Source organism: Sitophilus oryzae, unplaced genomic scaffold, assembly GCF_002938485.1.
Source record: "Sitophilus oryzae breed Bouriz unplaced genomic scaffold, Soryzae_2.0 scaffold_682_pilon_pilon, whole genome shotgun sequence".
Taxonomy (NCBI): Eukaryota; Metazoa; Arthropoda; class Insecta; order Coleoptera; family Curculionidae; genus Sitophilus; species Sitophilus oryzae.
In genome coordinates this window covers 1,459,868-1,471,321 of record NW_022147287.1, presented here as the reverse complement: position 1 = coordinate 1,471,321, position 11,454 = coordinate 1,459,868, and the positions used below count along the sequence as shown (strand labels likewise).

Below are 11,454 nucleotides of genomic sequence, written 5' to 3'. Positions count from 1 at the left end.
CGAAGATAAAAGATATGCTGGGATTGAATTGTGGACGGACCGGGGCATATATTCGGAGACAAACACAATCTACTGCTAGTGCCAGTGGTGTGTGTGAAAATAATAATTGTTATTTGCCATTTATTTTACGAATTTTAGTTCATTTGTGTATAGCTTTTTTATGTTGTAGTTTTGTAGTTACTTGTTCCAATTATAATGATCCACATATCTTAAATAATTATAATTATATAATAGAATAGTAAATATTACCACAGATTAGGTATCCCATAAGTATACAGATAAAAATCTTGTCCCTAATTCGTGGTACGAAAATTGTTTTTTATGACGATGTGCAAACGAGTCAAATTTCCTGTGCGCAAAACTAAACTCGCGTAAAATAAATATATAAACAGCGTAATAGAGAGATATCGCTAAACCGAATATCGTGCATGGACGTTAATAAGGCCAGGCGTTATTTCCTTTACGTGAGGTGGTATTAATTCTCTTCATTTATAGTTATCGGATCGGAAAGAATTCTAATCGCGTCGCGTCCGCTATTTAAACTTAACCTAACTTTGAATTTAAAACTTTGAAATTGTTGTGTTTACTAGGTTTTTTAATTTTTAAACGTTATCAGATGTTATTTAGAAAGAGCGCTTGGTGTAATTGATCCGCAAATTACCTCAGGCGGTATCGTTATTAGCGGGTGTTGCGTTAAAAATTGACTCGCGCATACCGTAACCATGATAAGGTACGCGTAAATACTGGATGACGCTATTCGGTTTTCCGATCTCTCTCTAATAACTGTGCCGGTCAGGCGCTGTGCACAATTTTAGGGGCCATAAGTGGGCGTGCTATGTGCGCAAACTAGTCACCTAACTAGTGCCCGATTCCGAAAATTGGAACCACGAAAAACAATAAAGAAAAAACAAAGATTATAATCTGTATAATCTGTGATATTACTAGTTGCTAACGCATTTTTAGGACATGATTTATGAAACTATTTGAAGTGAAACTTCTTTACGCGCGCTGGGAGTAAAAATTCAAGGTTGGGACATACGAGCTAGCGAGACGGCCCTGACCCACGAGCTAGCTGTAACGAAACGTGTTAACGGCTTAGAAATACGTAGTGACGCGACGTGTATTTGTGAGCAGTCCATGTGTTTATCAGAAATATTGATATTTTAATACAAATTTTGTAAAAGTGTCAAATTATTACGTGTAAAAAACCATTTGTTACACGTAAAAAATTATTTTTATTTTTTTTTATTTTACGCTAATAAAAAACGATTTTTTACGCGTGTAAAACTATTTGTTACTGGTAGAAAACTATTTTTTACGCGTATAAAACTATTTGTTACTGGTAGAAAACCATTTTTGACGCATAAAAACTACATTTTACGCTAAAGACCCTACAGAAAACAAATTGATTTGTTATCATTTGCGTTTTTCGCGAGACACACCGAACGCTAAACGCTTTTGGTCGGGTCACTCCTGTGCCGAGAACAGTTCTCTGTTGTGTTGGAACGAACCTTATATCTTAAAGTTGGTTTATATAAATTTGGTTGTAACATAAATTATTGATCTTATAGATTCAAGGGTGGAGATGCCGTTCCGATGTCCGAAAACTAGTAAGGCCGCAGGGTTTTAATTGTTTAATGAAGTTTTCCAACGAAGACATTGAGATTTCGGTGTATTCCTTATTCAACATTTCTAATAGCTGGGTTCCTGAGACAGGTATGTATTATAATTCGCAGCGGCGTGCGGTGACAATTATAGGCGGGGAAGCGAATCGGTAAAAAACCCTATTTCGAGACATTACTTTTACATTTTCTTAATCACATTACAAACGAAACAGTAAACACTAAGTTAAATCCGAAAAAAATACAGTATTACCTATAAAATCGCAAGCGAATACGTCCCGATAAATGTAAAGCCGCGGAAGGCGGCCGAACGATCGCTGCCGTGGCTAGCAACTCGTTTGCGTTCGAGGTCAATAACACCTACATGAAGGAGGGATAGGCGACCGGCGGCGATTTCTAGCCGCACATCCCTGCAATAAAAGGCTAATTAAATTTACTACGTTTATGTAAGGTTTCAAATAAATAATTTTAACAAATTAAATTAATTTTTAGCCGACCATACCATTAGGTATGGTAGGCTATTAAGATCGGCAAAAAAAAAGTTTTTTTTAATTTCACTCAAAATGAGTTATTTGGGTCATAAATGATCTAAATACAAAATATTTTCATGGTGTCTGTGTGTCTGTCTGTCTGTCCGTCTGTAACACGATAACTCAAAAACCGCTAAACCGATTTTAACCAAATTTGGCACAAAAATACTGTGGCACCCGAGAATCTGGCTATTAGTTTTTGGTGGAGGTGGGGCGTTGGTAAGGGGATAAGGGAGGCGGTTAAACATTTTAAAAAATCGTTAAAAATCGTAAAAAACTCCAAAGTTACAGTAGCTAGCGAAACGCGGTTTTCAATTTAAGATTAAGAATAATATTAGCAACAAAATTTGTAATAACATCAAAATCAGTCAAAGTCGTAGTTTTTGAGATAAAAAAAATGGAAAATTCCTTTACTTTGAAACTAAAAGAACTGCCTACCAACTTTTTAGTAACATATTTTAGCATGGGCGGCTATACGTGCCTCCCGGCGCCAATTTTTTGTTATAAAATAATAGTATTATTAATGTTTAACTATTTACTTTATTATCTTTAAAAAGTTTAAGGAAGCGGTGCTTCCCCCGCTTCCATGGACCGCACGCCGCTGATAATTGGTATATCCGATGAACGGAGGCATGAAAATGCAACAAATTTAAAAACTGCGTAATTTTCTAACCAATCGTCTAACCAAGTCTTTAAATGCAACCATCTTTCTGTCTAGGGCAATATGCTTGCAAGTTGATCAACTTAAACGAGCATTCCGTACAGATTTCAACTCTGGAAACGAACATAACCATTTGGGCCGTAACCGACGATGGCGATGTCGAATCGCAAAAGCACAACATTAAATTTTTACCCGGAATTTTCGTTCAAAAAGAAATCGTCTTGGAAGAAGGCAGCAACACTGGAGAACTGAAAATTCAGGGATTGCCAGAAGTGCTCCGCCAAATTTCTGTAAGTTTTTCCTGGAATATACGAGTAATATACTATATACTAGTAGAATATACGAATACGAGTAATTCATATAAAAGCAGAATTCTGTTAAATTTATAAAACTTACATTAATAAGACACTAACATCTAATATTTAGTTTATTGTTTACGCATAGAAATACAAAGGCGATTCTTCAGCCGTCAAGGAAAGCCCCTTCGTGGTTCGGTCAGAATCAATTCTTTTTTTTTGACTTTGGACGAGTATTTCATTCATCCGCGCATCGCTTGGTACGCTTTTAAATTTGACGATCGTGGGCATGATAATCTCGACCTTTTTATGCTGAGAACGAAACCGAGATCTCGGCTTGATTTTTAGCCGAGAATGACTGTAACCGAGACCGACCGAGGTCTCGGTCGGACCTTAGTTGTAACTGAAATTTAGTACTTTCAAAGTGAATGGCGATTGTGAAAAATTACGTAACAAACCAGAAAAAGGTACTTTCCATTTGAATAGAGAGTACTACTGATGGTACTTTTATCCTTATAGATAGATACAGTAATTTCAATAATTGAAAATTAAAGCTAGGACTTTTTTATACAAAAAAGGTGCTCTTTATTTAGTTCAAAAAGGTGAACGGTTTTCAAGATATTTGCGTTTAAAGATTACGATGCATCGATTTTAGCATTAGTAAAATGATAAAATGTAAAGAACTTTTAAATAAATTAATTTGAAATGATAAAATCGATGCATCGCAACCTTTAAACGCAAATATCTTGAAAACAGTTCACCTTCTCGAACTAAACGAAGGGCACCTTTTTTGCATAAAAAGGTCCTAGCTTTAATTTTCAATTATTGAAATTACTGTATCTGTGAGGATAAAAGAAGTACCACCAGTAGTACTTTCTACCCTGAAAATGGTATGAAAGCACCCTTTTCTGGTCTGTTACGTAATTTTACACTATCGCCATTCGCTTTGGCATTAAAATGTGTGTAAGAGTATCAAATTTCAGGAAAAACGGTTTACCAATGTTCTTAAAAATAAACAAAATATATTATTTTTATTTAACCTTTCTGTAACTTCTTCGGGGAGGAATTTTATGGCATACGTTCATAGGAACTTTTTGTTTTATTTTTATATGTAGAATCACCGAAGTTAGATACACTATTTGTTTGACACCCTGTATATTTGTATTAAATAATCTTTTTAAATGCAGGTAAAACCCGCTGACAGTGCTATTATATCTTTGAGCGAAAAGAAATCCGGTGCTGAAACGGAAAGGTTGTATTTAGTGCAGCTGATCGATTATCATTGGAGATTGGCTGACATGACTGATGCGATGGGTATTTTAATTGAGTCTTCTGTTACCAAGCAAACCAGAAAGGTAAAAACCTACATATTTATTAAAATATGATATACTAAGACGCTTTGAACGATGTTTTAATAACATTGTCACAGATTTATTTTTTTGTAAAAATTTCTGTGATCTACCTGGCTATAGCACAGAATACCTTAGCTACAGTTCATACCAAATAAACTTTTAGTCACATGATTAAGATTGACCGGCACAGCGTTGCCAACTTTAATATATTTTCGTTTAATCAAAATGTTTTAAGAAACAAAAATAAATTAACTATAAATATATAAACAGTTATAATTTACGTCAAAAAAACTCACCTTCTTAACAGCTCTTATGTGACATAAAGGGCCATTACTATCGCTTTCCCGTTCAAAATATTCTAACAAAGTTGCGATGAGTTTTTTACGGCTATTAAGCTTATCTTATACACTTCGCACTGAAAGAGGTTCTAAAAAAAACAATGTTCGACTGCAAGGTCTGCTAGTAAACATTTTTAAGCTTAAAGTATCCCAACACTATTCATTTCAACCAAAAACTGGTAATACAAAACTAAAGTGTCAAAACGAATGACAATGTTAGGAAAAAAATAAATAAATGCGGCAACTTGACATTTTGTACAGCAGAGCTACCACCTGAATCCCCAGCGCGAAATTTAAATTCCAGTTAGTCAGCCCGGCGCCGAATATATCCATGGTTGGCAACAATGAACTTAAAAATCGCGACCTCGATTACGTAACTAAAAGTTTAATTGATATCAAATATAGTTAGGTAGATCTGTGACGACACAGTCAATATATAAATATTTTTGGTTTGTATCAATGACTAAAGAATCCAAGGACAAATAACACCCGAGAGCAAAGTGTGACAATGTCACCAAACAGTGCCGTGGCACATATTTTTCTTAACCTAGCTGTTTGAAGAGATATTTATATTTTTTGATAAATGTTTTGACCACGCCTATGGTGTATACGGTGGTATCATACTAAATAATTACGAAAAAAACGTATTAAAATGTTAACAAAAGGTACAAAACTAGTATCGACGTATGACCTTCGTATGGCACACATCAAGTACATATAATATCAGAAAAATAATTATCAGATTCAATAAGAAAACTAAAAAAACGCTAAAAAGGTGGAGCGGACTGTTTATTGACCTATGAAACGTAACTCCTGGCTCTTTCTTATCGTTGCTGCTTTTACACTTGAAAGCTGAACAACTAATCACCATTGTAATAAAGTGTATACAAAGTTCACTACACACAAACTATTAAAGATCGCTAAAATTGTCGCTGGTGACAAAATGATGACTCATGTGTCTGTCATTTTAATTTCAAAGTAGTTTATTTTATTTTACAAAGAAATAAGTTGGTACAACTGGAACGCATAGCAGGAAATTAATAGTATTTAAAATTTGACTGACAAGTAACTTCAAGATATTGTGAAAAAAACTGTATAAAACTGAACAAATGTAATCGAGTTATTTTATTTAATATAAAACGGTATGTGTTAATACAAAACAAACAAAAACAAGACACCACATACCAAAAAATATAAAAAAGAACTATTTCTTACTTTCAAGCTTTATCAAACTTCCCGCATTTATGATTATGTTTATCAATATAACTTATGTACAAATACAAATTTGTAATATTCCGCAGGAATAAATAAAACAACATAAATAAAACAAACTATTTTATTAATAATAACACTTACCAAATTTTATACCTCACAGGTTGATTAATTAACTTTAATCTTAATTTTTTAAACCTTGTACCTTTGACATTATTTTTCTGCAGTACTAAAATCCATTATTTACCTATCGTGTGATGTCGATATTTTACAGCTACTCCAGTTTTTAGTATGTGTTTAGTATGGTCCTTCTACCATATTCGAGATGCACTTATCTACGACGAGATGGTATACGAACTTTATTGATAGTAACTTTATTGGTGTATCTGTATAAGACTTTCTGCCTGGGCAGCGAGTATTAACCATAAACTGTGCTCTGGGTTCTACAGTTAATTTTCACTCGATTTTTCCTCCACTTGACTTCAAAAGACACAAAACACACGTAATAACACGAATCAAAATGCATCATCTTCCAAAACGCAGGGTATTTGACAAAAGTTGTCACAAAATTATAACCTATAATTTGGCAAGACTTTGACAAACGTCAAAAATCTAAAGGCGAGTTCATACGCATCGGCGTCCGTTTGTCGTTCATCGTTCCGTCAAACCAATAAAATTGAAATACGATCTGTCATTTTTGAAATAAACCAATAAAACTGGTTAAAAACAACAAGTGACGACGCATGACGAATTTATATTTAAACCCATCCATAGTTAACTTAAAAATTATTAGAAACTTTTTTTAGTAAAATAAATAGATTGGTATGGGACGTCATCTGCTTTTCTTCTGTCATCGTCTGTCGAAATCTTACCTGAGAAAAAAAACAGAGTATATTAAAAATCGCTAATTGTCGCTGGTGACCAGATGATGACTCATTGTTTGTCATCAAAAGAATGGCGTCTAAGGTCACAAATTCTGCTGCAGCCCGTATATGGACGTTACATGTCCTTATATTCTTTAGTCATTGGTTTGTATTCTATGTAACTGATAAATTTCTTCTTGTATTTAAGGTTATAGTGAAAGTGACCGGTGAAATCAAAGGTTTGCCAACCTGTGGCATAGCTAGATCTCCAATTATTAACTTCTTCCAGAATTATAAGTACGCTCTATTGATGGCTGGAGCAATGATCTTAATCTTCTTGCTAACGTTCTACTGTAAGTAAATTTAAAGGTTTAAATACTATTTTTGGCGCTAATTATAAATTCTAGTCATTTGCTCGTTTATTCTCAGAGAACATTTAAAAATTAATTCTCTAGCATTTTACAAAACCACTTATACAAGGTCCGGTAATAGTGCGTCGAGCATCTGTAGCTCCTAGAATAAAAAACTTGGAAAGTTTGTTTAAGTGCAAACCTAAAGTATTCACAGGATGTATTTCAGGAAAATATTTTAGCTTCTATAGGGTGGATCAGAAAAGTGAGTGGATCGGGATGATTTTTTTAAATGGAACACCCTGTATATTATTGTATTTTTGGCTTCCTTTCAGATCACTTTACATGATCCTAAGATTTGAGTAAATTTATTTCGATAGTTTCAGAGATATAAATAAAAATATATATTTTTCAGCGTTTCTTAAAAACATTAAAAATACAAGAACTGTCCTGAAATCAAAATTATATTAGGTATTTACTTTAATTAATGATCTATATTTACTTTGCTATAAATATGGTAATCGTAAATCATCCTGTTCAACATTCTAAGCCAAATTTTCAAAAAATAAAAATAAAAAAATTTATCTTCAATTTTTTTAAATATTGAAAAATGGACATTTTTTGTATTTGGAGTATTTAAAAAACAATGAAATTTTCGAAATATATTTACTCGTGTTTTAGAATTATATAAAGTGATCTGAAAGAAATGGGGTTTGGAAATAACGGAAATAACTAAATATCTACCGATTGGTGCAGAACTATCTAGCGTACATCTTAAAATGAAGAGATGAAAGCGGTACAAGGACTACACCTACCTGAAGTGATATTTGATGTAAGAGCTACAGATGACAAAGAAATTAAAAAACGAATATCACAAGCTAGAAGAACAATTGGCTGTCTGAATGGAGTATTTTGGAGTAATGAAATAGGGAAAAAAGGAAAATCAATATACTAAGGGTCGGCATTTCTGGTCTTGGGTGCCGATTTTCGTGTGTACAATGAGTACGGTCAACACTCTTAGTAAAATAAGATGTACTGAATAAAGACAGAAGGCAAGTATTTTTCCAAGCGCATGGAATCTAGCGTCAAATTAAGTAGTTATGTAATAAATACTTCGTATTTTTGCTCTCTCCGACTTACTAGATTGCCATAGCGATTCACTCCTGTACGTATAAACGCCAACCCAAGGTTTCGCTTGCCAGCAGGGTATACGAGACCCTGGTAAAGGGCAGTCTACTCTATGGTGCAAAGACTTGGCGAATAACGGAAGCGGTAGAAACGGATGCCTATAGAAGAACCTTAGGAATTTCCCGAAGAGATAGAGTCCGAAACGAAGAAATCCGACAGAGGATAGGAATAGAGGGATCAGTGGCAACCGACATCGAACGCCAACAACTTGTGTGGTACGGACATGTCCAGAGAATGGATGACAACCGAATTCCACAACAAATTATGAAATGGATACCCAATCATCGAAGAAAACGTGGAAGACCCAAGAAGACTTGGAAGGAGGGTGTCAAGAGCAATGAGTGCCAGAAATCTAAGCGATGATCTGAAAGAAAGTATTTTCCTGAAATACATCTTCGTACATACTTTGGGTTTGCACTTAAAACAAAATTCTCAATTTTTTTATTCTAGGTCCCTGTATTTTTATTGACTAACATTATTTTAATTTTAGTTTACACATCGTATATGCAACCGGTGGTGAACGTAAACGTCAATCCGACACGACTGGCAGCTCCCTTCGTAACCAACATCAGCACGCAGCAACCGCACCGCTGCGCAGCTATAAACCAAACCGGATCGTTCAATCGCACATCACCCAATACATTGAATACGAGTCACGGTACTCCGTGCAAATTTAACTGCAGCTGCCCGAGGCACGGCGCGAGAGAACCGATCTACGGCGACCCGAGCAGCTTCTACACCAGTACTCCTGACGTGAGACGTAACAGGAAGTATATGTAAAGAACTGATTTACGCGTCACTGCCATTTTACGTTTTTGTTATCGAAATTTTCGGTGTTTTGTACATAAAATACGAATTGTAAATAAAGATATTTTCTCTCTCTCAGGTAGAGCGAATGCGTTTTGTGTTGTGAATATATTTTGGTTTTCTGCGTGTATGAATGAAGAATAAAATATTTTTATAAGTGACCTTTATATTGTTTTATTTTGTCCTACTTTTTATTATAATATAGTAACCTATAAAGGAAATTAAATAATAGAATAGTGTTTAGATGTAAAAGAAACTAAATAACCCAACTTACAATAAACTTAGGTTAGATTCTTCAAGGTGACTATTCGACATAAGTCATAGTATTTATAGGCTTTGGTGCATTCTCCGCCGGTGCTGCCACCATCTGGGAATATCGTAAACAACTAGTATATACAAATACACGGGTTTATATAGCGAATATACGAAAAATTTCTTATTTAATTATTCTAAAAGTGTTAGGAAGTATAATTTGTGAAATTTTTAAAATAAAAATGTAAATATTTTGATATCTTCAGAAGGTCTAACTTGTATTATAATTTATTATTCCAGCTAAAAAACTTTTTAGATGAATTCAACTACGGTAGCGAGCGTAGTTTTAATCACTGGTTTTGCTAGTGGGGTCATAATTGAGGCTATTTCGGCTATAACGAATTTTTTTTATAAAGGTACATAATTATAATTTTAGAAGATGTCCATAAAACATTTAATCTCCAGTCGATTAAAAAAAGTATACCATTAATATTGCAAATTATATTTTATCCTCTCATAGTATGTGTCTATTTAATTTTTTGATTTTTTAATTTTTGTGTAATGAGCACTTTGTTTACTCACTTGTTTCGTCGAACTGCATTAATCCATTTTTGTTTTTGATCAAATCGGTGTGAGAAACTACAAAGCTAAATGCTGTTTCGGGAAATTTGAGTTATTGAATGTTATTGCACCCACCAACGTCCCGATTATGCTCTCCTTTACGCGTTAACATTTTTTCGGTGATTTTATAACATTTGAAATTGTCACAATACAACACTACGCCTAGTTCGGATTCTCTTTTTCACTTATTTTTTACTACCCGAAAGAGCGTTACATCACACAAACCTCGTACCTGTGTTTCATAGTTTCAATAACTGCGCTAGCAAAAAACTAAAATACTTAAATATTATGACAAAGCCACGATTTCAATATTATTTTGATGCGATCGACATGAACTGTAACCGGGACGGCGTGAAATACATAGCGAAAATTTCTGATTTCTACTGTATACAGCGCTGCGGTCGGAATTTGTTGAAATCAACTGATATGCACCAAGCCTATAACTCTGTACAGGGTGAGACAACGATAGAGTAAAGCCCATTATCTCATTTGTTTCGAGGTTCACAAAAAAAGTTTAAATATAAAAGTTGTAGGGAAGGTTAAGATACACATTTTAAAATTATTATAGAGTATACAAGGTGCTTCAAAAAAGTATGACGGATATAACATATGTTTTTTTTAAATGCAACACCCTATTTTTTATTTTATTTTTATATTCTGCGTAAAATTCCATAACTTTTTTGTATTATAATGTTATATGGTTGCAATTGGTGGTATTAGTTAAAATTAATTAACTTTACTCAAATAAACTAAAATCGCAGTCGTGAATTTCTTGGTGTGTATTTCTATATTATGAAAGAGGATACTTGGATTTTCCGTCGCGCGTCGGAGCGAATAGTCACAGATTAATTAATTAATACTAGATTGCCTAATTGTTGAAGACTACTGATATAGGAATTTTCTTCGACATACAGTAAAGTTTTTTCTCGTAGTAATTGTGGTTAATAATTCAATTGGTAAAGCCAATATTACTACTGCCGCGAAACCGTCCCATTACACACTGAAGGTGTTTTCTAGATAATCTACATCTATTCTTATACTACTTAACAAAGTACTCTATAATATATAATACTAAACCAAAAAATATATTTTTCTTGGCTTTTTCGTGTATGTCAGTCACATTGACTAATTCATTTCAGGAAAATCTGTAATTATTATCTCTACAATTTATACTTATTACAACAAATTAAACCGAAATTCAAATTTTGTTCATAACTTACTTAACAGACAAGAAATTTTGATAATTATCACTTTTTGTCATGGCAACTATGATGTTATAGCGTAGGTAACTGTATTAAAAATAGAAAACATTGGAATAAATCACAAACTATTAAAAATAGGAATATGACATAGGTACTTAAT

At 33.7% G+C, this 11,454-nt stretch overlaps 1 pseudogene; it reads left to right on the top strand.

Annotated features, from left to right (window-relative positions):
- The window catches only part of LOC115887909, a 25,817-nt pseudogene extending 16,437 nt beyond the window's left edge, over positions 1–9,380 (top strand).
- Positions 9,381–11,454: the final 2,074 nt, after the last annotated feature.